Source organism: Mastomys coucha, unplaced genomic scaffold, assembly GCF_008632895.1.
Source record: "Mastomys coucha isolate ucsf_1 unplaced genomic scaffold, UCSF_Mcou_1 pScaffold3, whole genome shotgun sequence".
In the NCBI taxonomy this organism is placed as follows: domain Eukaryota; kingdom Metazoa; phylum Chordata; class Mammalia; order Rodentia; family Muridae; genus Mastomys; species Mastomys coucha.
The window spans coordinates 31,225,704-31,232,058 of record NW_022196909.1 but is presented as its reverse complement, the minus strand read 5'-3'; positions in this window follow the sequence as shown (position 1 = coordinate 31,232,058).

Genomic DNA, 6,355 nt, shown 5'->3' with positions numbered 1-6,355 from the left:
CATCCCTTTATAATACTCTGTTCTCTTTCCCCTTTCTTGGAAGAACCCCCTCCCCCTTCCTCTGGTCACTACTTAACCTCTGTAGATTTTAAAAGAGGGACTTTTTTAAAAAAATCATGGATGGATCTTGAACTGTGTTAAATATTTTTTTCCTGCACTTATTGAAATGTAAGTAGATGCATAGCCATTCTTTAGAGAACACTGAATTTACATCCTAGAGGAGACAAGTTTCCATGGGTGCTTTGGAAAGTTGCATAGTATCATTGATTCTGCGAAACCTCAAGGGGAAATGTGCTAATGGGTTGACATATGAATTCTGGGGTAATGAAATGTTTCCATTTCACTTATGCTTGAGGGGATGAAACTTCTCATCACATCTTTATGTTACTGTCTCCCAAACTATTTGATGATAGTACCTGCTGATGACTCATTTCCCAAGTGACTTCGGCAAGTAAGACTCCTATAGTATTAACAAGGGTATAGTGAACAACTTAAAGATATTCAGTCAGTGGGGAATGGGCTACATGGCAGTCACTCAGCAATGTTGGCACTCTGTCGTAGTTCCTTTTCTATTGCTGTGCTAAGACTCCATGACCAAGGCAACTTATAGAAGAACAAGCTCACTAGGCTTACAGACCATGACGATTATGATGGAGAGCGTGGTGGCCGGCAGGCAGGCATGATGCTGGAGCAGTAGCTGAGACCTTGCTTCTTGAAGTAGCAACCATGAAGCAGAAAGAGAGATTTAGCTGGAAATATCCTGGGGTTTTGAAATCTCAAGCACGCCCTTAGCCACACACATTCTCAAAGAAGGCTACACTCTTGAATCCTTCCCAAAGAGTTCAATCAACCGGGGACCAAACATTCAAACATATATTCTCATTCAATCCACTATGTTCACTAGGGTGGAGAACTAATCCCATTTTTATAAGACAACATGAATAAAATAACAAGAAAAAAAATCAAAGTGGGTTATTGATAGAAGTCGGGAAGCTGATTTTGAAATTTCTACGAATGAGCATAATTCTGAGAATATCCGTGGCAAAAGAAAGGCTATAGGAATTTTCCTGATTAGATGCTAACTTAAAAAATTTTAAATTTGCAGCTAATACAATAATGTTAAAAAAGAAAAGGAATATAAAAGCGAGGTACCCTTTTTTTCCCTTCTTCACTTTTGTAAGAAAACATTCAAAATCTAATTTCTTCACTAAATGCTGTCTAAGATGTAGAGCAATGTTTCAATATAAGGGTAGAAATAATCTGTGAATTCTGGAAGCTTGGAGGAGCTGGCTAGCCAAAATCTTTAGAGATGTCCACTCAGATGTTTCTAATGTATACATTAAGTCTCAAACATATAGGACTTGGGATAGCTTACCTACCTTAAGATTCAACCAGTGTTTAATTGTTTGTGGCACTAAATACTCAATTTTCAGCTTGGTCTTTAAGGGCTTTTTCTATTGCTCTTATGTGAGAGTAGACAGTGACCTCTTTGAAAGCTATCATGTAGCCTTTAACTAGTTCAAAGGAATGTTGATAACCCCTAATTTGCCCTGCTTGTCGATAGAGCATCACTACAGCTTAGTGTTAATTAGCCACACCAACAGCTTTTGAATGTGTTGGTCTCTTTACTTTTCAAATGTCAGAGCACAATCTAGGGATACTCCCTTCTGTATAATACTTTCTCAACCAACACTGAATGTTTAAACAACTGAATTGTTATCTTGTGTTATTGGCTCTGTGCTCCACATACTACACAATCATTGCTGCAGGTCAGACTCAGAACAATCTGGTCTCAAAATGTCTTTGAACTCTTTGCCTTTTTGAACTCTGCCTGCTACCAAAGGTTGGGTTCTTAGGCAACAGACTAGTTTCAGGTTATAAGACAATTATTAGACACTCATATCTGTGAATGATGAAAAAAAACCTATGGGCATACTGTACAGGGAATGGCCCTATCTTTAACATGTGATAGTCTGGACCAACCCAGCAAAGACAAACTCCAATCAGAGAAATCAGCTTTGGCACAAGTGGTCTAACTGTAGCAATGGTACTCAGCTAAGGCATGCTCAGGAAGGGTGTGGCTTCAAGTCAAAACATGAAGTACATCTTGAAGGTGTATTTGACAGCCGGAGCTTGTCAAATAAACACGTCTCTTAGAGTTTAAAGACAAATGGTTTTTGAAATGTAATTGGAGGGCTAAACCTTGTTAGCTGCAATTCAGACAGTTCTGAAGGCAGGTGGGTGCTTTAACAACTCCTCCTAGACTAGCAGTGGGCTAACCTCCTAACATGCAGGTAGCCAACTAATTTTGATCTCTTCAAATTTAATTATTGTGGCTATCAATATAATCCTGGAATGTTCACATTAGCGTGAGAGTACCCACAACTGCAAAAAAATTCTAAATGTCCATCCACAGTTGTATAGCTTATGTCATGTTCTTATAATTTGTGCTCCATTGCACCAACAGTGTGTGTTCCGTGTAGCTTTTACCTACAAGATCAATGACTACTATGTAACAATATACTATTGACGCAGAAAGTCAGTTGTAAAGAAATATGTAGCATGACTTCATTCATTTGAAATGCATTAAGTGTACAAAACGAACCAAAGGCCTGGATAATTTGTGGAAGAATATGTTGACAGGGAAAGCATGAAGGAAGTAGGATTGGGAAAGGGAATAGAGATATTCGATTGTATTGGCACTTAATTTTCTTATCACCAAAATACAAAGTGTGTGTAGTGAATAGACATTTTGATAATTTAAACTACCATTATAGAGGAAAGTTACCTGAAAAGGGGATTTATAATAAACGTGGGATCTGTGTCAATGATAGAAATAGCTGAAAAGGTCTGCTGAGCCTGATTCCCATTTACTAGCAGACCTCCAGTTTCTCTAGGTTTCATGGCTATCAGACAACTGAACACAGAGGATTTCAGATGGTCCTCAAATGAAACGGACACAAAGTTCCTGGAAAACAACCGGGAGCCCTTGTCTGTCTTTCACTGAACTTGAAGTTCAGGTGACTGGTTGGTAGAGGTGGGGGGTGCTGACCTTCTCTGTCACACACACATGCACTTGGCCTGGAGCTTGAGGACTCTGCAGTAGGAGATCTAATGAGAACTCAAGGGATTGTAAACCCCGCTTCTATGAAAGGATGCTGCCTTGTTGACATCTCCCGTACAGCCTGCTCTTTATTGTATGTCTTCAGGAACCTGGTCCGTTTATAAAAGTCTTCTTGGTGTCCCACCACTGGGGAATATTTCTTGTCTATTTTGCATATTGTCTGATTATTATCTCTCTAGCTTCAATATATTTTTTCAAAGCCTGTAGTAGCTAATGTCCATATTCTGTTCATAGCTTTTCTTCATTGTGCTGAAACTTCATATTTGTTCCACTGGAAGGTCATTTATTGGTTGTCTAATTCCAGATAGCCAGGGGCCATGTTTAAAAGCCCTTGCCAGTTACTTGAGAAGTCCAAATGGAAATAGTAATGAGGTGTCATAGCAGAGTGTGCAAAAAGAGATGAAAGTTGATTTTTGGTGAGGTTGTGGGACAAAAGGAACCCTGTATACCAAATAAAAACTAGCACATGTACCATCAAAAACTACAGGGAATTCTCTCAAACAGTTGCTACATGATCAGAAGTCCCATTTCTGAGTATGTGTCAAAAAGAAGTGAAATCAAGCATACTAAGAGACATCTGAAATTTCTCAGTCATTTCAGCTTTGACAATAACCAAGAAATAAAGTCAAACTAATTGCCCATCAGTGGGTGAAAAGATAAAGAAAATGTGTTGAATGTACTCACCCGACCACCATCTTGTTTTAATGCAGAAGGAAATGCTGGGATTGTGCTACAACATAGATGGATTGGATAAGACAAGCTAAAGAGATAGAGTAAGATAGGCACAGTAGACAAGAATCATATGGCTTTACCTTTTGTGGAATATAAAACTAAGCTGTGGGGCCAAAGAAGAGAGATGCTCCCTGAAGCATAGATGAATGGGAGGAATAATGAAATGTTTGATCAAAAGATATACTTTTTTTTTTTTTTTTTTTTAGGGCTGACCATTTGGTATTGAATCACTAATCACTGTGGTCTTCCCTGGGCTTGAGGAGGTTATATTTATGAATTTAGGAGTATATATGTACACATGTATGCAACAAAAATTAATAAAGGATAGGATTGTGAAGGAGAGTAAGGGTAGGTCTATGGGAGAATTTGAAGGGTAGAAATGAAAGCGGGTATTATGTAATTATAGTCTTAAAAACTAAACGAAATGAAACGTTTTTTTAAAAAATACATAAGTTTCAGGTAGATGGGAAGAATTCATTTGCTGCGAGTGTATTGATTTCCATGTGACTGTTGGCAATATTGTATTTTGTTTCTACCTTGCTGTTTTTTCTTTGCCCTGCATAAGCAGAATTATAACTGTTTAGGTCAAAATAAAGACAAAGAATTGCATCGTGGTTCTTCCATTTTCTAGAACACATAGCTATTTTGTTGTGGTCAGGCTTCACCAGTAATTACAAGAGAAAGTGCCATGGAGCTTAGCTAAATGGACAGAGGACAAAGAAGTGCAGGAGCATATTTATCCTTTACATTATTCTTTGTACTTTTGTGGATTTAAGTGTCTCAAACCAGAAAAGAGTTTGTTGGGAAACTGAACTTAAAGGGATTTAAATTCTGCTTTACTTATATTAATATACCAAATGAAAAATACCTACCTGCATGCATTTTGTAGATTTAAAGTTTATTAGAAATGGTGTGATCGGGCCACGGAGATAGTAGATAAGTGCACTTGCTGTCAAACCTGATGACTTGAGTTGGACCCCTGGAACCCTCATAGCAGAAGAGAACTGACACCTAAAAATCGTTCTCTGAATGTAAATTGAATGATTATTAAATTCTGTATATTTTAATTAATGCAGGCAATTATTTTTTAAGGAGTTTTTCCCCCAAGTAACGACACAGAGACCTTTTGGTATTTCAAACTTTAGGCCTTAGCTGGACGGACTCTCAACTAGCTCATCTAAGTTAACCTGACCACCACGTCACATCCAGCTAACTGGCTAGCTATACCTTCCAGGCCTGTGATCACGTCTGTATCCTTTCATGTTTCCTGGTAAAAAAGCTCTTCCTCCTCCTTCTTCCCAGAGTTCCTTTCTCTCACACAGGAAGTCCCACCTTCCACTTCCTGCTAAGCTAATTGGGCATCACATTTTTTTTTATTAAAGCACATCAAAGAATGGCTTAGGTAGGTGAGGAAGGACAGAGATACAATTTCACACAGCGTATCCCAACATCTGACCTCTACCTGTGTGCTGTGACAAGTGATTCTCTCTTATACACACACACACATACACACACACACACACTCTCACTCTTTCTCTCTCTCTCTAAATATAATTAAAAATTTTGAAAAAATTATGAGTTAAAGAAGCCTCATGAATATCGTCATTATCTTCAACCTGGCAGAGTCTCAATATTTATTTGTCAATGATGTAGGAAACAAAAATAACTCAATATCTGTTACTTTCACAAACTCTTCTCCTAAGAACCTGGTTGTTGGCTGAACTCTGATTGTCTCTCCAAAGGGCCATTATCTTAGCTGCATGGTACTTAGATAGATACTGTTGAGATGTGGTAGAAACTTCAGGAGGTAGAGACAAATGGCAACTGTTTGGATCATGGTGTATACACTCAAAAGGAATTATGAGTCCCATCTCTAAATCTTCCTTTCTCATTTGCATACTGAACATGAAACAAGCAACAGTTTTGATTTGCCACACACACTGCCAAGGTGTGCAGCATCCATACCAACAAGCCGTAGACTGGAATCTCTACAACAATGGGTCCATGTGGATGTTTTCTTTTGAGAGGTTGATTGTCTCAACCATCAGTCATTCACAGTGATGGAAGGGAAATGATGCAGATTCCCTGTCTGTCTTGTCTTTCAAGTATCTTCTAATGAGATTGCAAGTGAACATGAGTTTCATGTACTTTGAAAGAATGCAACTAACAGTGTATATGCTGTAGTTCTTCAGTCTGTCTAGGGCTAAGCCAGGACTTCTATTGACATCTAAGCTTCTTATATCTGCCTGTTTTGTCTTTATAAATTTCCTATTTGGCCATGCCTCAATAGCTCTGTCAAAAGGTGATTTTTTCTTTCTGTCAGTGTTTGTGAGCAGTGTCTTCCCATCTATAAGTGTGAACATAAAGTATTTATATTTATGCACATTTTTTTTGCTTAGTGTGATGACTTCTGGCTCCATTTAGTGTTCTCATGAATAAAATTACCTTATAATCATTGAAGAATATTTCTCTATGTGGGCATGCTTGCTCATACACGCT